Source organism: Amblyomma americanum, chromosome 2 (assembly GCF_052857255.1).
Source record: "Amblyomma americanum isolate KBUSLIRL-KWMA chromosome 2, ASM5285725v1, whole genome shotgun sequence".
In the NCBI taxonomy this organism is placed as follows: Eukaryota; Metazoa; Arthropoda; class Arachnida; order Ixodida; family Ixodidae; genus Amblyomma; species Amblyomma americanum.
This window is the reverse complement of record NC_135498.1, coordinates 94,747,449-94,769,236: the sequence shown is the minus strand read 5'-3', so window position 1 is coordinate 94,769,236 and position 21,788 is coordinate 94,747,449. Positions and strand designations below refer to the sequence as shown.

Below are 21,788 nucleotides of genomic sequence, written 5' to 3'. Positions count from 1 at the left end.
GAGCACAGTAGGGTCTCCCAAGCCCCCCAAGTGGTAAGGTGCTCTAGGCCCCGCGGGGGAGGATCCGCCGGGCAGAGGAAAAGGATATGATGGATAGTGGCTTTGGGGTGGTGGCAGAGGGTACAGGAGGGGTTTGTGTGGACTTGGTGATAGCGCGAGCGTTCTAGCAGGTGTTCTAGTGTTTTCACTGCACGACATCCGTCACACACATCACTCGTCGCGATTCCGTGACGCACCCCTCGTTTCCAGGGCCACACGCAGCCAATGCGCGCGCGGAGGATCTTTGCACGTTGTGACCGTGTAAGTGCGCGACAGCCGGTGATACTGTCGATGCGCTCACCTCCCGCGATGCGTGGGTCGGGGTGCTGCTTTCGGAGATGGTCATGGATGGCCGCACGCACGTCCTCCAGCGCAAGGGGCAGATCGCTAGCAGATTGTTGTTGTTTTTGTTAGCCTATCAAAAGATGGCACATACCCAAATTGGGGAATCGGCCAAGAATCAAGTCGCTATTCACCAGAACGCAGTTAATAAAAAGGAAAAGCACGTGGGAGCGCAACACCGGTGAATTCTTCCTCATGAATAGAAGAGGGATGAGAGTTTTGATTTCAAAATTATAGGAATAACAATAAAGAGAGGGATTAAATAATAATGATTAAGTCAAAATGTAATAATTGAGAGAAAAGATAAGCTTGGAACACTTAGCAAGGCAGTCGGTGAAATTCTATCAGGAAATTTAGAACAGCGGTACAAAAAAATCTGTAGCTGAACCCAAATGCGGTGGCGCCAAATGATAGCAAGAGCGGGCTGCTCAAACTAAGGCCAAGATGCTGCAAGGGCTCCTCCAGGAACCTTTTTCTCAGAGAGTTAAATCGGCGACAATACAGTCAAAACTGTTCTATAGATTCAGGTTCACGGTAAAATGCAAAAAGGAGAGAGAGTGCCAAACCCGACTTGTGTAAATAGAAATTTAGAGGGTGGATGCGGCAGCGCAGCCTCGTCAGTAATACGTCAAGCTGCTGAGAGCAACAAATTTTCCTGTTCCAATAATATTTAAGGTGCTCATAATCCGCCGATGTTAAAAGTGTTGTGTCTGCCCTATATTAAAGAAAAAGCAAAATCCATGTTTTTATTAGAAAAGAAAACCTTACTTTGGCCGGCATAGTTAAGCTCTTCTTTCCTTTTGTTATATTCAGTCACACCGATATTTGTATTTTATGTGCAATTTTGTGTAACAATGTTGACTCGCGAATATACTTTTTACAGCATTTCTTAATTGTGTACCTTAAATGAATATGTGCTGTTTTTTTATGTTTTCGTGTATAATGTTATATGCAATGTCTTTGGTGTTATGATCTGTTTTTCTTTGGTTAAACCTGCCCACTGCTCAGTTGTAGAGTGTAAAGGGGGCGGACGCTTCGTCAGGCAACTTTTGATTGCCTTTTTGTTCGCCTCCTCGGCAACCAAGTGTTGTTGAAATAAATCTGAATCTGAATCTGAATCTTGCGTGCTTAACAACGCACGTCGCCGAAATCTAGATGCTGTAATATAGGCTGTAGCCGGGATGATTTGCAACACGGGGCCGCTGAGGGAAGCCTTTGCGAGATTGTCAGCAATCTCATTTACTGTCACACTGCTGTAACCGGGAACCCATACTGAATGAACCAGGCTCAAATGCGGAAGAAGTAGGGATAAGAAAGTTGTTAAAATGGGACCGTCAACATGTGCAGCGAGGGACGAACACAAAGATAAAGAATCAGTAATTACTGCAACTGCTGTAATAGAGGGGTCTAGCTTGCGTAGAGCAAGTACAACTGCTAGAAACTCTGCTTGAGAAATAGGGGTGAAATCTGGAAGGCGCAGTGAAAAGGACCAGTCTAAATGTAAGCAAAATATTCCCACACCTGCTTTTTCATTGCATTGCGATGCATCAGTGGCTATTGCTATATCTGTAGGTAGGGTCCTCAGATGATCTTCTAGTAGACCATTTAGAATACTCGGTGGCAAAAGTTTTGCATTTTTTGGAATATGTCGTCGAAAACAATGTGGATAGCGGGCCCATTGCGAAGCGCAGGAAGGATATCATAAATGTACATCTAAAGCCTGAAGGTAGTTGGTGTGCAGCGGTCACGAGGTCGTCAGCTTCTTCGTTGCCGGCGATGCCGCAGTGACCGGGAACTCACTGTGCACGCACGACACATCCTCTTTGCGCCAGGCGCTCGATGCGCGAGCGAATTTCCCGCACTAGTGGGGTACCGCGGCCGTTAGATTGCAGGCGGCTGAGGGCGGCGCGGGAGTCGCACAGCAGAGCACTCCTGGGCGGCGGAGGACCGAGGGTGAGTAGCAGGACCAGCCCGAACCGGATCCCCATCAACTCCGCCGGGGTGGAGGAGCCCAGGAAGGTTGCGTGTTGCTGGCTGTGCAGCCGCAGTGCGGGGATGGTAGCCGCCGCAGCAAGGGAGCAGCTGTCGCGGGACACTGAGCCGTCGGTGTACACGAGTAGATGGTCCTAGAGCTCCTCGTGTATTACGGCTCTGTCCAGCTGCTGCACAGCACAGAAGGGTGTGCTCCGCTTTCCCGCAATGCCGACTCTCGCTGTACCTCCGAGGCAGCAGGCCAGGGCGCGCAGGAGCCGTATGGGGGCGGGCCTTGTGTCAATTGCTCATACTCGAGCAGCGCCGCGCCCATTCGTGAGCGCGGGTGCGAGCGCATACGCTGCCGCAGCGAGCCGCCGTCCGGTGCGCATTGAAGCCGGTCGATGTGATTCAGTGCCCTGCGCGCTGCTTGGAGCTCAATAGACCATATGCGAAATGCGCAGCGCCATCTCGTTCACAAGTTGAAAGTTAGGTCCGCCATCTTGGTAACGGCGAGGAAGCAGCATAACCGCCATTACTCTATGGGAAGCGGAGACTGTATGCGCAAGGCCCGCGCGGATTCACAAGCCGCAGATCGACCCACATCGTATAGCGAAAATGCCGACGCACTGCTGTGTCCCCTGGTGTAAACAGCGAGGACCCAAGGATCCAGGCGGTAACAAGGTGCGTGGTATTTACTTTCACACCCGTGTAATCCATGTCGGTGAAAAAAAGATAAATAACCTGGAGTTGACTACAAATGACAATACCGGTTAGAGAAGTACCGTGTTGTACCTTAACCGATGTTAGTGAAAGTTGTGAAAGGCTTTCTTTCCTTCTCGCGTCAACCCCGCGGTGTGCCCGTGTTATCCGCATGTACTGCAGCACGACTTTTTTTTTACCCAACAGCTGTGACAGCAGCCGTGTTAGAGCAAATTCAGATGCTGTGAATGTGCAAGGGCTGTAAGTATTAGGGACATGGCGCTCGCTCTTGTAAGCTCGTGGTCACAAGGGCGTGCATTAATGCCGAGCTTTGCTCAGGTACAGGCTAACCTTCGCGCTGCGATTGAGATGCCGGATAGTGCGGATAAAGCGGTGGACGCACATTCTCGCGCCGGTGGCACACGGGGACTTACGATCGTGATCAATTATCGCTCTTACGCGGTCCAACTAACCGAACCGCTCTGAGTTTGCCGAGCTCTAGCGCACAACACGATCGCCTACGACTGCGGCCGATCGCTATTTGTTTAATAATCCGCATCGCGAAAAATCGCGATCGAGAGTGTACGCTGCGCAAATATGCATATTGACCATAAAAGCCTGGTAACAAACACTTGCACCTTTGCGGGTCAGCTATGTTTATTATTAGGCAGAATATTTTTAAATGTCGCACGCTGGTCAAAATATTCTTGTATAGCAAATATAGGTTACTGATGAATTATTTTTTGATACAGGTTTTAACTACATGTACATCTCTTGAAACTTGCAGGATTCTTATCGTCGCTTCCCAAGAGATGCCACATTATACAAAAAGTGGATCATCGCCATCAAGCGCGACGAAGGGGAATACTTCAAGGTGACAACATGCACAAGAGTGTGTTCAAGGCATTTCCTGCCATCAGACTTTATTCCTGGTGTATCATGCGGCAACAACTTACTGCGACAAACAGCCTGCCCCAGTGTGTTCAGCTTTGGCAAAAAGCAACAGCTTCGCAAATCACCCAAGAAGCGAACATTGAGCGCCTGTCCACAAGTACATCAGATTTCAGATCAAGCTGTTGCTCAAGCACTGACTGTAGAAGACAGTGCAGCAGAATTTTTTGGTGACCAGTCTACTGATCGATCGTCTGCAGCAGCTCTAGAGTCCGAAGCACCTGAAACAGAGAGATACACCGCCAGCTGTTCACCGGCTTCTGGTACAACCCCTTTATTAGGTAGTGGCGAGCCTATCAGTGAAGTGGAACGTCTCGAGGGTGTGTTTGCAGCACAGGCAAATGAAATAGACAGACATAAATATGAATGTGAAGTCCTCCAGGAGCAGCTGCTCCAGACGAAGAAAGAGTTGTACTTTTCACTCCAAGAAAATCGCCGCCTCACTGCACGTCTTGCAGAAAAAGAAATTAGAATAAGCTTTGGCATTGACCGTTTTAAACACTCAAATGAGGACTTCCTTGCTTACACAGGAATGCCATCATACCAGCCCTTCATGGCATTAATGACTTACATCAACCTCGGAAAGAATGGGAGTAATGTTTTGAGGAATGCTAGCATCAAAGCCAGCGGAGGCCGACGGCGGAAGCTGACGGCAGAAAATGAACTGTTCCTCGTAATTGTAAGGCTTCGCCTCGGCCTCTTTGAGCATGACATGGCACACAGATTTGGGATCGCTCAGTCAACAGTGTCACCTATATGTGTGTCATGAATTAACTTCATGTACATAAGACTGCAAACTACCACTCTGGGTATCAAGAGCTGTAATAGATACAACAATGCCTGCAGCATTCAGCACGTATTCAACAACAAGGGTTATTTTGGATGCAACAGAGATAATGTGTGAGGTGCCCTCCTCACTGTCTCTCCAGTCGAGCTCCTACTCTGCTTATAAGACTTCAAATGCCTTTAGAGGCCTCATTTGTGTTTCACCAAACGGCTTAGTGAGCTTTGTGTCAGAGCTGTACACAGGTTCTATCTCAAACAGGGAGGGCGTACTGAAAAGTGGATTTCTGAACCTCAATTTGACAAAAAATTATTATTGCAGACAAGGGGTTCTTGATTGAGGACCTTTTGGCAAGCAAAAATGTTAACCTGAACATTCCGCCATTTCTGCACAGGAATGCCCTCTCTGAACAACAAGTCAGGGAAACTAAGGAGATTGCTTCATTGAGGATCCATGTAGAAAGGAGAATAAGAAGGGTCAAATCATTTCATATATTTGATCGGCCGATCCCACTCACACTGGCTCCCATAATCAATCAAATCTGGACTGTGGCTGCTATTACAAACTTTCAAAGCCCTTTGAGCACACCTTCACAACCAAGCAGGCAACAGCTGGCACCTCCAACAGAGCTAATGAATGAATAATAACTTAGAGGATGACCTCTGTTCACTGCCTGAAACCATGCAGCAAGATAACACAGGAGCAGAAACTTCCCTCACCGCCACAGAGGGCACAAGGACTAGAGTATTACGACTCAGATTATATGCAATCCTGTACGAAAAACAAGTGCAATAAAGGGAGACTAGAGTGATGCACAAACTATGCGGTACTGATGGGTCACACTCATGAACGCGACCACTTGGCACCTGGATGAATGACAAAAATTTTGCTCCTTAAAATTGCTGCTGCCATCACGGCGGTAGGAATTTCGGTTCATTTTGTTTGGGAAGTGGCCACAAAATGCAGGCTTGCAGACTATGCAGGCGTGCCTGTTTTAATACGTTGGCATTGTTCCATAAATGTTACTGTATATATATATATATATATATATATATATATATATATATATATATATATATATATATATATATATATATATATATATATATATATATATATATATATATATATATATATATATATATATATATATAGCGTTGCGGGGAATTTGTCAGTTGCAATGATCTATGTCAACCGTTAGTGAATTGTGATGACCAAATGTACCTGTTGCACTGTATGCCTTGAAAGGGAGCGCAGACCTCGTCAAGCCTTGTTTGGCTTTTTGTCTTCGTTTTCCTCAGTATCCGTAACTCTGAAAGAAATTTGATTGATTTTGATGAAATTTCAAGTAATCAATAAGTGAGCATGTTTCCCATTTCTGTCCTGCCCCCCTTCAGCACAATATGCTTCACAATCTAGCCCAAAAATCAACCGGTTTATTCTATATCACCAAGCCTGCTTTTAACTAGAGCTAGTTTTTGAAGGTATAATCTGCTGCTGCATCTAGTTAAACTCAAAATAGCTTTCATGTGTCTATTTTCTTTATTCAGGAAATGCAAAAATATAGAATAGGTGATGAAAAGATAAGCAATGGCCAGGAATACAAAAGAAGCCATTGTCTAGCACAGAAGCCTTATATATAAAAAAATCACTAGCTGCAATAAGTGTAGATCACTACAATGAAAACGAGTGTTCAAACCAAAGATGAATGCAATCTCAGAATTATACCACAGTAATGTTGTGAGCAGCAAAGTAAGGCACAGCAGTACTGAAAAAGCACTCATCCAACTGTACCTTAACATTGTCCCACCTACCTTGATCAAAATAAATGCGCTCCACAGCCATCCACTTTTCAGAAAAGACTACAAAGTCTACCCATTTGCATTCTGTGACAGCCATCTGTCCTAAAACTTGGTAAAAATACTCATCATCTCTCTTGAGCTGAGGTGTACCATCAACAAATGCAAGACAGAAGTTTTTGCTGGTTACAGTGTTAGCTTCACTGTCCTTCAAAGAGTAGGGGCATTTTATTTCCACAACGCCATAGGTGCCTTCTTCCGGGTCAAAAACAAACCTATCCGGGCTTGCACCTAGCCATGGAAAGCCAGGGTGCACAGCAAGGCCACAATATTGCAAGGTCACGTTGTGTCCTGCAGCTATCATTGTAGCGGCATACCGCTCTGCTGCAAGAGCCTCATTTTTTTCCCATACTGTACAGCCCGTACCCGGGATAGATCCTTTGGGTCCAAGAGATTCCTTAAACCTTTCTCTGTCCATTGTTTCCGCCTCATGACGCTGCCAAAGGTAGATGGTGTGAGGCGGTGTCGTCGTGCCGAGTGCCACTTGTCGCTCAGGGCCTGCTGCCTGGTATTTGCTTCTAGCTCCTGGGCTTCTTCAGGACCAAGCTGAAGGTGCTAGGAAAGAAAAATGATATTATGTATTTCCCGCAAGTCTTCACTTTATTGCATTTCAGCAGTTCTCAATAATCCTGCTTGGTGCACATCCAGTCTTTTTAGACTTTTGCTAGTAAAAGTGCATCAGATGACGCTAATGTGAGCATGCAAAATGTTGATCGATTCAATGACCAAACTGAAATTTTCACAATTCACTGCAAGCCAGTCATCTTTCATGCCTTTGTCAGCCGCCGCACAGCTGTTTGTGTTGTTATATCATGCTTCAGAGTTATTTCAGATTTTTGGCCTATTCTATGAAGTGTTAACAAGACAACGGCTTACAAGGGTGACGTGGTGGTGCTCCGGCTGCTCCGGGCAGTCGGACCGGGCAGTTCCCCAACGGTACGGGATACAACAGTTGGCGACGAGTGGTGAAGTAACCGAACGCGGAAGCAATGAGCCTGCATCAACCGCCCGAGTTCCTGCCGACGCCCGGGAAGCCCGCCATTCCTTGGACGCAGTGGCACCGCCTTTTCAAGAACTATCTCCTGGCGTCCGGGAGCGACGCTCACCCACCTGCGCGCCGTAAAGCTTTGCTGCTACACTGTTTGGGTGTGGAAGGCCAACGCTTGTACTACGCGTTGCCGGAGGAGAAATCGTCGACGCCGCCTACAGAAGGAAAGGAAGGAAGCGGTACGAGCGACGAGTACGATGCAGCGGTGGCTACGTTGGACGCTTACTTCACTTCTAAAACGAACGTCGTCGTGGAGCGGCATCGGTTCGGACAACGCACCCAACTGCCCGGGGAGACTGCAACAGCGTTCGTCACGGCGTTGCGTGAGCTGGCATTAAGTTGCGACTTCGGTAAGCAGGCTGACGATTTTATTCGTGACTAACTTGTAGCGAAAACGTGCAACCCTGTTCTTCGGGAACGCTTACTGCTTGAAGGCACTTCGCTCACTCTTGAACGCGCACTGGCTATTGCAAACAGTATCGAAGAAGCCACGAAATACTCACTTGAGCTGCAGTCATCGGCTGCGAGCGTTCAAAAGGTCGAAAAACATCGGATGCCATGCCGCTCAGAAACGCAGTTACCGCGTTCGCAGCAGCCGAAGTCCTGTTTCCGTTGCGGGTCTTCAGGGCATCTTGCAGATTCCAAGACATGCAAGGCGCGGGGTAAAACTTGCAGCAAATGTGGCAAACGAGGACATTTTCAGCGTGTCTGTAGAAGCGGCATGCCTGACGAAAGGGCCCTTGCTGTCCGAGAAGTCGACACCTGCAGTCCATCCGGCGATCTCAACGTGTTGCTTCTCGACCGGCAGTGCAAAGGAGGGATACACACAGAAGTCTTCGTACAAGATGTTCCTATACGTTTCCTCGTAGACAGGGGTTCTGCTGTCTCCATTCTGTCGAACGCCACGTATTCAAGGTTGAAACGCTTCCCTTTGCAGCCAACATCAGCGTCACTCTACGATTTCTCTCGCCGCAGAATAACCATCGAGGGGTGTTTCACGGCGCCAGTCATCTTCCAGGATCGGCAGGCCGACATTCTCTTCTACGTCGTCAAGGACGGTACTGACATTCTCGGCATCGACGCTGTCGAAACGCTGCGTCTGCAAATCAACGGTACGTCATTGCAATGCACCCATATTACGCAAGCGCCAGAAGGCCTTGACCGTGAACTGTTTTGCCAGTTTCCGCACTTGTTTGATGGCAAGTTAGGGCTTGCAACAAATTTTGTCCATAAGGTCAAGATAAGAGAAGGAATCACGCCTGTTGTTGCTAAGTTGCGGCGTTTGCCATTTTCAATGCGAGACCGAGTACGCGAAGAGCTGCAGCGCCTTGAGCAAGAAGATGTCATAGAAAAGATTGACACGTCTGAATGGGTGTCTCCAATCGTAGTAGTAGCAAAGAAAAACGGCAAGATAAGAATTTGTGTCGATCTGCGCGAACCAAACAAAGCGATTGTCGTTGACAAATTTCCACTGCCGCACACGGAAGAAATATGGCACAAACTTCATGGCGCAAATTACTTTTCAAAGATTGATTTAGCAGCTGCATATCACCAAGTTCTGCTAAGCCCTGAAAGCAGGGAACTGACTACCTTCATAACCGATAGTGGACTGTACAGATTCAAGCGCGTCTGTTTCGGTCTTGCATCAGCACCGTCTGCGTTTCAGAAAATGATGGCCACTATTTTGCAGAACTGCAAAAACACTTTGTGCTACATAGATGATGTCATTGTGTACGGAAGCACACGTGAAGAGCACTTCAAGAATTTGAAACAAGTTTTGCACTTGATTGCAAAGGCTGGATTGAAGTTGAATGACAAATGCATTTTTAATGTGCAAGAAGTCGACTTCCTTGGTCACAGGATCAGTCACAAGGGAATACGCCCTTTACAAGGTAACATTGACGCCATCAAGGCTGTGCCAGCCCCAACAAATGTCGGTACTCTGCGCTCATTCTTGGGCATGCTAGGCTACTACGCCAAATTTATACCTGACTATGCGGTGGTTGTCGAGCCTCTTCGAGAGTTGCTACGTAAGAATGCCACATTCACATGGAACCCTGCAAGACAAGCTTGTTTCGAGCAACTGAAATGTTCCCTGGCCACAAGATGTTTACAGCTATTTGATCCTGCGGGTGACATTATTGTCACTACGGATGCCTCATCCATTGGCTTGGGAGCAGTGTTGTAACAGACAAGGAATGATGAACTGGTGACGATTGCTTTTGCTTCTCGCAGGCTTACTTCACAGGAACAGAAGTATTCTGTAGGGGAATTGGAAGCCCTTGCTTGCTTGTGGGCATGCGAATATTGGAGAGTGTACCTTTGGGGTCGTTCATTCATATTACGCACCGATCACCAGGCTCTGGTCACACTCCTTAGTACAAAGGGAGTAGGTCGCCGACCGTTCCGGATTGCGAGGTGGCACGCCAGGCTGTTGGCATACAACTTCACGATTGAATTTCACAAGGGTGACAAGAATACTGTTGCTGATGCTCTTTCAAGGATGCCCCTTCCAGGTCGTGTGGAGGAAGAGGAAGAAGAGACTGTTTGTGTTGTCTCAACATGCATTACTCATGAAGAGTTTGTCATTGAAACGATGCAGGACCCGTTGCTGCAGCAGGTTATAAAGTGGGTGACATCGGCATGGCCCGCAGTGAAGATGTTGCCTGCCGAAGCAGTTCCGTTCTACCGGGTGCAAACTGAGCTCTCAGTCGTTGGAGACCTCCTGCTTCGTGGTGACAAATTTGTAGTACCTTCGTCCCTCGTAGCACGGCTTCTTGACGCAGCCCACGAGTCTCATCCGGGAATAACGAGGACAAAGCAGCGACTACGTGAGCAATACTGGTGGCCTGCTATGTGCAAGCAAGTAGAACAATTCATTGCATCCTGCGCGGTATGCCAATCTGTTGACAAGTCTGCAAAACCCGTGACACCACCTCTGCAGCCAGTTGCATTCCCATCTGCACCATGGCAGAAGCTAGGCATCGATATTGTGGCCCCTTTTTCCGAAGTGCCGGCAGATTGCCGTTTTGCCATTACAGCCATCGATTACTACAGCAAGTGGCCTGAGGTTTGTTTCTCAGCAAGGGTGACAACTGCAACAGTCATCTCCTTTCTGCGAAGCATCTTCAGCAGGGAAGGATATCCAGACGAGATTGTGAGTGATCATGGTGCTCAGTTTACAGCCTTGGAGTTTGACAGTTTCCTCAAAGAACGTGGCATCGCTCATACGTATTCGGCAGTCTATCATCCGCAAGCTAACGGGCAGGTAGAGAGGTTTAATCGAGTACTCAAAGAGTACGTTCAAGTCTGCGCACAAGAACATCGGCCGTTGAAGGAAGCTATCACCGAATACCTGGGAGTCTACCGTTTCACACCGCATGCGACCACAGGAGTGAAGCCTTCCGTCCTTCTTCACGGCCGTCATCCCAGAACAAAACTTGATCTTGTAGGAACGCCAGGTAAAGAGTTTTTTCAAGATCCGCAGGCAGCGATGAAGTCCATCCACAGCAGAGTAGCACAAAGGCAACAAGCAAGTAAGACTTACACTGACCGTCGACGAGCTGCAAAGTACTCTCCATTAACAACAGGTCAACCGGTGAGAGTCAAGTTGCCTGGTCACGTGCCTAAGGGCGCTCTGAGCTACTCGAGTCCATTCACCATTGTGGACCAATGTGGTCAAGATACCTACAAGCTCAATGATGGCCGCACATGGAATCGGAGTCGGCTGGTACCTTGCCCCCAACCAGTTCCACCACCTACAGTTCCGAAAAGTTGTTCGCCTGAATCAGCAAAACCACTTGGCGAACCACAGCAGGAGAACCACGACCCACCCCAGCAGCCATCTGTTCAGACGCCAGTTGAAAGGGACGTTCCAGGACTGAGGCATTCGACGAGACAAAGAAGACCACCAGTGTGGTTTAAAGACTATGAAAGACATTGAGTGTTTATTGTGTTTTTCCAGTGTTAGTTGCTAACTCTTTTGAGGGGGAATAATGTGGTATTGTATACTGTAGTTATGTTTGTATAAACTAGGTGGCGCTAGGCATGCGCCCTATCTGGTCAGCTGACTCGCACATCTGTATATATATTCATCATTGAACTGGAATAAAAGGGGAGTTGGTCGAAGGATGTACGTGGCGGGTGCCTGACGTGGTGGTGCTCCGGCTGCTCCGGGCAGTCGGACCGGGCAGTTCCCCAACGGTACGGGATACAACAAAGGGTCATCTACAAGGGGTGCAGCAGGAGAAATAAATCACCCTCTGTCGCAGGCATCATAATCACTGCACAGCATTTGCCTGCGACAATGGAAACAAAGTTCGAACTGTTGTCTGTGCTAACATGAGGCACGCAATAGAAAGTTCGAACTGTTGGCTGTGCAAACATGCGGCATGCTTCACGGCTTAGTATTCTCAAACACTTCATTCTGAGAGAAAACATGAGCCATGAACTGGATGGTCACCTTGGCTCTAAATGGAAAGTACAAGACCGCATCCAGAGAGAAAAGTGCTATTTCATTATGAAATTTAAGTTCACTTTCACCACTAACTGGTATTTTTTGTGAATTATTAAGCTATATTGCTTTTAGCTAAGGGCTGATTGCATGGCTTAACATGGCTATCACTGTGGTTAGTAAATAAGCATATTAAAATTCCGGTCACCACGCTGGTTCTTTACCCTGTACGACTGCCCCTGGCACTCGTTAAAAGTAATATGGCAGCTAGGTGAGCTCTGGCTGATGCTCATTACTTTCAGTGCACATTATGTGAATGACAAATTGCACCAATAAAAACCAGAAACGCTACAGAAAAAGAGCAAGAACACGCAGCTGGCTGTGAATCAGTCAATAAAGTGAGCAGTTTTAGCTGTGCACATAGGAGTCGAAAACAGTAATCGTTCCGTAAGCCAGTTCTTGAGGTAAAGAGCACTTTATGCCCAGCGATTAAGAGCAGCAGGTCCAAATATACAGTATAGTCAGACATGCAAGCTTTGAACTCTATCATAGCAGACAGCCATCGCCAGACTAAATGGCCTTGCAGCCTGGATGGTGCTATCACAGCCAGTGAACTTTGAGAGATTACACTTCAAACCTTTTAGCACGATCAGCAGCAACACTTCCCATGACCTGGCATGTAGATGGTGTGTAAGTGCCAGCAAGGCCTCGTCAATGAATGTCAAAAATTTACCAAACATGGTGCTCAATGTGTGCTCTTATTCACTTAGACCTGAATGTAAATAGTATGCACTAATGGCACAGCTAGGCCAGCAGAAGCATTTCAACAAGCATGCTTACTGTCATATGTACAAAGTCGCTATATGCTGGACAAAACACTTTTGCCACCACAAACACATGGCAAACATGCAAAAGCACCCGATAAATTCAGTGAACGAAAGCAACAACTAATGTGCTAACCATCAGAATTTGTTGTTCATCAGCTGTGCAGACAGCAGGGAATGTGTACGGCACTGCACCAGTAAACAGCTCCAGTCGTGGGACAGCACAATTGGTGCCTGCACCAGGGGCTATGGTGGATGATATCCAGGTCTTAAAATCGTGTGGACTGTCCGACTGCTCGTATGTCAGTGGAGAGCCTACTGGAGCAAGGCCTGCATTTGTCTTTACTAGAGGAACCTGCACGTCCCGCAAATCAGCGGCAAAAGGAAGGTCACCCAGTGCCTCCAGCTCAGCACCAAGTGACTGGATTGCGGCTACTTGGCTAGCTTAATCGTGGTAGTCCAGGCTTGAACCTGAAAGGCGAGCAGTCACTGGTAACAGCGCACCGCCTTCTCGTGGGGCTTGCCAGTCCACGTCGAGAACACTTGCAGGCTTGATGCCTTTCTGTCTTGGGCGTCTCCACTGCTGAGGCAGCTCCGTGCAGGCAAGCTCTGTTGGTGGCTCTGCAAATCCCTGCTCCTTCAATGGGGCTAGCAGGCGTACTGCTGCAAGGACGTGACTGCAGGCTCCACTCTTTCCTGCTGGGAATTCGCAGCCAGTGGTACGAGGCACGCCGGTGGTAATGTGAAAAGACATCTGCACATTGTAGGGACGGCCACTTTTCTTCTGACTGCAGAAACATGCGCAATGCACGTGGACGATACCAAGTCTGAAAAGAAAATCCAAAACAGCGCTGCGGTACTCATGAAGTTCAGAACTTATCCTGTAACACTAGTATGTGCATTGATGAGAGAGTGCCCAAGAACCGAGACATCTCAATGCACATAAGATACAACTCTTGCATAAAGACCTGTGGTAGGAAGTCCACATTTATTGAAGTACCGATAGCCGCGGCCGGTGAGTCGGCGGAGCGGGCTATTGACGCTGCTGGCCTGGTCGGTTGCTGAAAGTGTTCACTGTTGCACGAGCCAGAGCTTCTGGTTTGCGCGAGGCAGGTCGCGCAAATTTCTTCTTCATCAGCGCCGCTGGCGATGCCAGCGCCGCTTCAGATGCTCACCCCCCCCCCCCCCATAGCGCGGCGCGATGCGCGATAAAGAAAAAAAACGAAGAGAGTTATGTACAAGTCCCGTAAAGGGCCTGGAGATATGGGCGATCACAAAATGTCCAGGAGAAAGCGAAAGTCGATGATCCGAGTGGGGCGCCGACGTTGGGCTCAGGGCTCGGGAGATCGGACAAGGCTGAAGGGCGGTGGCCGAAGAAGGGCCACGGGGCAGTAGGATGAAATCAGAATATGGGTGTCCCAATAGGCACAGGCGAACGGCACACTGCTCACGTGAGAAAAGGCGCGCTGGGAGGTGACCCATAAAAGATCACTGTTGAAAGCAGAAGTGTCTCGGTGGCAGGAGGCGTTGGGAGACTGGAAGGAGACACTGTTGTGTGCGAAAGTTTCAGGTGAAAGGGGCGGCGCTGAGCTGGACTGAGGCACAGAGCGCATGTCATGGGAGGCAGAGTTCGAATGAAGTGGAAGCGTCTGGGCTTTCAAAAGGCCAGAGTGATGAACTGCGCGACTGCGGCCGCTCAGGTGTCCAAACGCAGGGAAAGCGGATGTGGGACCAAGGGTAGAAGGGCGCTGTGTGTCGAGCTCACAAGAACACTGTGCCGGAACATGTGCGCCGGAATGCACAACACAGGTGGGTGGGACAACTGAGGTCGACACAGCGCTCTTGGCATCGGCCGGGCGCCAGTGCCCGCCAGTGGCATGATCGGCGCCCGGGGGTTCGGAGGCGTGGAATGAAACGGAAGAGTCCGAGTCGACGCTGGGGCGCACGGGGAGTGGGGCATCCCTGGAGGCAGTGGTAGCGGCGCTTGAAGGACGGCTCCGTGGGACTCGGGCTGCCTTGCAGGAAAGTGGTTGAAATGTTCGACGAGGTGCAGCGGCTTTATGCAAAAACGACCTCACTGTGGCAGTGGGACGGGTGGCTGGGGGCACAAGAAGTGAGTCCGGGGCGTAGTTGTCCGAATGGGAATAAAGCGGTAGGGCAGTCTCGTCTGTCGTGGAGGCACAGGCACTGGTGAAGGCGCCAGGTAGACAGTGATGTGTGGCAGGCGTTGCGGGTGGCACGTGAGGTGCGACAAGGTCCTCGGGTGGCTTGCATGCGGGCCTCGCGACAGGAATGACAGTTGTGCTCACTGTGGTCGGGCTTGAGAGAGCAGGCGAACGTGGGACTAGAAGAGAGTCCGGGCCCGGGTCGAGAGAGGGTGCTGCTGGTGATGTCCGAAGGGTAGGCGCCACAGCTGGGAAACAGGGCTGGGCAGGAGGCGCCGTGGGACGGGAGATCACAGGTGGATGGTCATCCATAGGGGCCGGTGGAGCAAACTTGAGAGAGATCGGGGTGTAGTTGGAGGCAGCTGGTTGAGAAGGTTGCCAAGAGACTGGTGCGTCCTCGCGTGGCACTTGCTGAACCGTGAGTGGGGTCACATACGGTGGCGACGATAGTGGAGGGATCGGTGGGGGGTGGGACGCCGACGTAGGAGCGGGCGGAGGGAAAGCCGAAACAGCTCGGGTAGGGAATGCGGCCTGGGGTGGTGGTTCGAGTGGCGCCGCAGTTTCTGAGTCCGGAACAGAAACGCAGAGTCGGCGGGAGCTCCAAGCCAAAATACGCCGTCAGGCCCTTCTTGAATTCGGCGTATATGTCGGCGCCAGGAGGCGGCAACCGCAGCTGTGCCAGGAGACCGGGTGGGAGTTCGCGGCTGGCGTGCTGATAGCGCAGCCGCTGGCTGGACACTTTGTTGACATGAAAGTGCGAGTCCAGCAGCGCCAGCTACAAAACGGGCTCCCTGGCATAAAAAGCGGGCAGGCCGAGCAGCCGAGGAATGTAGGGGCGTTGATATGGCTGAAGGAGCTCACCGGATGTCATGGGAGGTGCGTACATGGCGGCGAGAGGCTGCCGAAAGCCGGGTGCGAACTGCGGCCGTGCAGCGGCAAGGCCAAGTGAGGGACAGGACGGGCAGAAGCGGTGAGCCGGTGGGAGCGGCGTTGGGTGCGTCGAAGCTGTCGTCCGTTGTCACCAGATGTGGTAGGAAGTCCACATTTATTAAAGTCCCGATAGCCGCAGCCGGTGAGTCGGCGGAGCGGGCTGTTGACGTTGCTGACCTGGTCGGTTCTTCTTCTTCTTCTCCTCATGGTCGGTTGCTGAAAGTGTTCACTGTTGCACGAGCCAGAGCTTCTGGTTTGCGCGAGGCAGGTCGCGCCAACCATCTTCATCAGCGCCGCTTGCGATTCCAGCGCCGCTACAGACCTTACGACCAGTGTTTGTTTCATGATTAAAACTGCAAATAAAAATTGGCTCTAGGTCTGTTAACAAATACTTGTTTCTGTATAAGTAACGTTACCACTCGAAAAACCACGAGATGAAACTAAAAACCAAATCCTGGGGTTTTGCGTACCGAAATCACCATATCATTATAAGGCACGCTGTAGTGACCTTCTTTTATCTCCTCTTCCCGTCCCCCAGAGCAGAGTAGCAGGCCAGATATTTATTTTTCAGGCCAACCTCTCTGCCTTTCCTATCAATAAACCCTCTATCTCTGTAGTGAAGTGCTCCGGAGTGATTTAGACTACCTGGGGTTGTTTAAGGTGCCATAGAACGCAAGTACATGTACAGTAAAGGGGCGTTTTTGCATTTCGCCTCTATCATAACGAAGCCACCGCGAACGAGGCTCGATCCCCAATCTCGCACAAAGCAGCAGAGCGCCTTAGCCGACAAAGCCACTGCGGTGGTTGAGAGAAAACTGCAAGAACCGATTTGCAAAGCAATATGCACCGCTCTGGGCACGCGGCCGTTCGATTGCATCGGTACGTCTGTTTCGCAAAATGTTTCTGCGACGATTCGGCGTCCACCCCTTCAACATATTGAAACCGGTCGCATCTTAACATAGCGTTACTCGCGCTTGATGCTTCCGCCCACAAACGCTCCTTGAAACGAAGAAAGAGAAGCTCCCACTATTCGGTTGCGACGAAACTTCCACATCAAGTGAGCGAGTTACGAGTTTGGGTATGCGCGTAAAGCGCCAACCGCATGAGGCGACAATCCGCGGCGACACGCCGCGCGATGGTCTGAGGGCCGCCGACGCACTGTCGCTCATCGCGTCGCCCAGGTTCTGGGTTTGCAGAAAATTTCGCCCATTGCCCGGAAGTGCCGTGCGAGACTAGTCAATGACGGTAGGCCTTGCGATTGCGTAACTTCCGATCCGTTTTGCGCGCGAAAGTCGATTTTTTTTTCAGCGGGCTTTCAGCGGAGCAACAGCCAACGCATCCCACACCATGGCAGCTATGCAAGAATTTAATGAAAGGCTTATTATTGAAGTTCAAAAGTAAAGGGTGCTGTGGGATATGTCCTACACGCACTATAAGTCACAAGAGCGCCGGAATGTCGCCTGGCGCCTCATCGCAGCGTCCATCGGGCGCGCCTTTCTGCGTCACGTGACTTTGTGCAGTCGACTAAAAATAAAATATTACCTATATATTTTTCAATGTTTTTATTGTGTTTTATCTTGTAGAAAGCCTTTAGATCGTTGTTCTACGCGTTAATTAACGCAAAATGACTGAACGCTGAAGCTGCCGCAATCGAGCAACACTGAAAACGCGCCGCTCTGACGCCGAGTCCCGTCGCTTCGTGCGGTTTGCGCCAGCGGCAGCGATGGGCGACGGCGGCGTTATCGCGCGACGTATCGCGAAGCAGTATCGCCTCATGCGGTTACCACTTAATGGAAGAGTACAGAGCGCCGGGGCCACGCTGGCGTCGGACGCCGTTCGCAGAGTATGTCTACAGCAAAAATTTTGCTTACCTCGAGTAACATGTGTTCGTGCGAAGCGATGACGGCGAACAGTAGGCCTCGATGGCAAAGCTGTACGCCTTCTTGCGTTGACGGGCAGAGGGGCCTCTTTGGTCGCACAACCATTCCAATGTGCGCTCCGAAATATGCGGAACGACGGTCAAGTTCGTCGTCCAACCTGAGCTGCTCAGACTCGGAAAGCATAGCGGCTGATACGTGGCGAGAGGTCTTGCCATCGTATAAAACTTTCGCCCAAATACAAATAGACCTCAATACGACGAACAGGCTTGCACATGGGTGGCAGCTGAACTGGCTGAACACTCGCCGTAACAAAGATGGCGACCAGACTTTCGGTGCCCAGTGTTGGCAGATGACCAAGCAGTTTTGCATATGGTCTATTGGCCATGATCCTGCCTCGGCCAACGTTGCGGCGCACTGCGAGTTTTTAGGCAGCCCTAGCCACACGCGCAGGGACTTGCGGTGCTGGAGCTCGAGTTTCTTCCAGCACGGCTTGCGCACCGTGACGAGCGGCAGCGCATAGAGCACCGCCCCCAAAGCTGCGGCATTGTATAGCCGCAGCGCGGCTTCCTGGGAGATGCCCTGGCCTCGAGCGGTGAGCATGTGCACGGCGGCGGTGATCCTCTTCATCTGCAGACAGGCCTTCGTCGCCGCGGGGCGGAAGGAAAGGCGCCAGTCGATGTCCAGGCCAAGGTACCGCACCGATTTACGCCAAGGAATCGGAGTCCCGTCCAGTGAGAGTGGCGCAAGGTGCGCGCGCGAGCGCGAAACGCAGGCCATGGCCACCGATTTGTCCGCGCTCAGCGACAGACCAAGGCCGCGCAAGCTGGCATCGATTGCGGTCAGGGCTCACTGAAAGCACCCCAGCACGCAGAACGCCTCGCCCGGTGGCCCCTGGCACCACAAAGCTATGTCGTCTGCATATATGGACATGTAGCGCCATCTATCCAAATAAGCGCGACACGCTTACACAAATATACGGCAGAGAGCAATAGCATCGGAAATAAAATGTTTTGTCTTGAATAAGCCACTAATTAAAACATCTTAGAGGATGCGTTATCATCAAGGTCTCCTCCTATTTAAGAGGCGGCTGTAAACATATGTTTCAATTACGTTAGCGATGACAGGTTGATAATATGATGAAAATTGGGCAAACTTTATTGTACAGAATAAGCAACGTACATGCTTCCTCTCTGGAGGCACTGATGGATTGCCCTCTGTTCACAATCAACATTTGACCAGGTGCACCACTCACTGTTTCATATAACAGCTCCTAGGCGTTTTAATCGCTTGGGGGCTCGGTCAAGCCTAATTTTTGGGTGGCCTTCTGGGAGGCCGGTTATCGAAATCCAAAGACAGAAACCGTATGCTTTTACATGCCGAAGAGCAATGGCAGGGAACCAGCGTTTGTCTAAATATTTGGGTGGCTTACTAGGGGGCAGTAACGAAATCTAAAGGAAGAAAGTGTACGATTTCAAGATTCGCAGATTGGTAGAGTCTCAAATGGAATAGGACGCGCCCTACTGGTGTCATTGTAGTTGGCCTGTCTGTTTGCATTAGGCTCTGTCACATGTAATAAGGAGTCTAAAATAAAATTATGAAGGAAAGAGGTGTGAAGGACGTGGATTAACCGAAGAATAACGACGAAGCATTCGGTGAGGTGGAGAGAGATGACGACAAGGCTTACGTGGAGTAACGCCAAGGCTATGAAAGGAAAGGGCGAGGGACTGGGGCGAAGAACAGAGAAGTGGAGGTTCCGGCGGGTCAAGGACGCTTCGGCTGGAAGAGAGCGACGCCGGCTACTGCTCCGGTGAGCTCGCGTTGTACGGCTTCGCATCGTGGACTTCCTGCCGTGCCTGAGCCCGTTCCGGGGAGTCAACTGAGGACGCTACCACCAGGTACGGCCAGGGGTGCCTCCAGCGGTGTTTCCACCCATCCGGGTGGTGCCCCCAACGCCAACAACACCGGCATCACCTCCACGGGCGCTTGGACCGGGAGCTTATACGACACCAGCCCAAGCACGTCGAACGCCGCCTCGGCGCCGGCTACTGGATCCATACAACGCCGCAGCCGCACCGAACCAACGGTGAGCACGAACGCCGACCACTAACAGTAGAACGCTAATAGTAGACGCTGGTAGCAGTGTTCCCGGTGAGTGAGTGAAAAACTTTATTTCAGGGAGGAAGCTTGAGGTAGCCGGAGCAACCTCTCGCAATCTCTAGGTGGGCTCCTCATTACATGGAACCCATTGGCGACCACCGCGACTCGGGCTCGGTGGACCAGGGCCTTCTGGCTTGCTAGGTCCGAGCAGCCGAGCAGGGCTGCCTCCCAGTCCTCCCGGGTGGGGTTGGGCTTGAGGTTGAGGTTCGGGGTTGACTGGCATGCCCACACCATGTGAAAGATTTCCGAAGACTTCTCCGCACAGTGTGGGCATTCTCCTGTACAGGCAGGATCAAAGTGTTTTAAAACTGCCGGGCACAGCAGCGTTTTGGTGTAAAGGCGGAGGAGTGTGCGTTCCTCCACCTTTGTGAGGCCCTTAAAAGGCTTGTGATAAATTGCATGGCCGAATTGGAATAATTCAGTAATTTCTCGAAAAGTGAGGGCCGGATTGCGTTCGGGATCCGTATCCAAAGGGTCTGAAGGCGTTGCCCGGAGAGTGAGCACGCGGGCGGCGGCGTCTGCCGTTTCATTGCCTTCGAGGCCCATATGAGCTGGAGCCCATACAATCGTTCGAGACGCGGGGGCCCCGAGGTAGTTACTGTTTTGAAGGATGCGATGCGCAAAGAGAGGAATGTACCCCTGTTTAATATTTCTGCAGGCCCCTCTCGAGTCGGTGACGATCACTCGCGACTCCTGGTCTGCGGCGGCTAACGCGATGGCAACTTCTTCCGCATGTGTTATGTCTTGAGCTCGGAACGTTAGGCCATTCACCACGATTTTTTGGTGGACGACTGCGGCCGTGTACCACCCCCCATGGTGAGGGCCTGAGGCGTCCACGTAGAAGATGCCATGTTTGTTCCCATAGTGACGGGCCAGTGCCTCCGCCCGCGCAAGGCGCCTGCCACTGTGGTCGTCACGTGTCATGTTGGCCGGAAGAGGGCGTACGTGCAGGGCGTATCTCCAGATTTCAGGAATGCGTACGCGCTCTTCCGTAAGTGTTGGGTGGTGGATGTGTAGTCGGGCTAATAGGCGGCGACCCGACGGCGTTTTTGAAAGCCTTGTGTATTGATTTGTCAAGTGCGCCTCCCGGAGCTCCGCGAATGTGTTAACCATCCCCAGGCCCATGAGACGCTGGTTGGATGTGGTGATCGGGAGATCGAGGGCACGCTTGTACATCTTTCTTGAGAATCACTTCGAGGGCGTTCTCAGGTGGAGGTAAGGAGTCGAGTAGAGGACTCGACTGGTCACGAATGCATGCGCCAGCCGCAAAGCGTCTCTGCACCGTAACCCCCCGCGTTTGTTGGAAACCCGGCGGACCATCCGGCCCACCTGGTCCCCCACCTTGCGTAGTTTTGCCAGTGTGGTATCAGCCCGTCGATGTTTGTGGATAAGGAGACCAAGTACTCTAATCTCATCGTGTTCGGGTAACGGGCCGCTGGCCAGAGATAGTTCCATTTTGGTGGCGCACTGAAGCGACGGGCGAATGTGCATAAATTCGGATTTGGACGGTGAGCACTGAAGGCCGCAGCGGCGGGCGTAAGCGTCCACGATCTCCGCCGCTTGCTGCAGGTTGGCCTCAATGTCTCCAACCGATCCGTGTTTGGCCCAGATGGTTATGTCGTCGGCGTACAGCGCGTGCTGGATGCCTTCGACCTTCGCCAGCTGAGCCGGGAGTTTCATCAT

The 21,788-nt window shown here is 50.8% G+C and overlaps 1 pseudogene; it reads left to right on the top strand.

Moving 5' to 3' along the window:
• Positions 1 to 3,330: 3,330 nt before the first annotated feature.
• On the top strand, positions 3,331 to 5,433 carry LOC144119907 (uncharacterized; annotated as a pseudogene).
• The last annotated feature ends 16,355 nt before the right edge of the window (positions 5,434 to 21,788 follow it).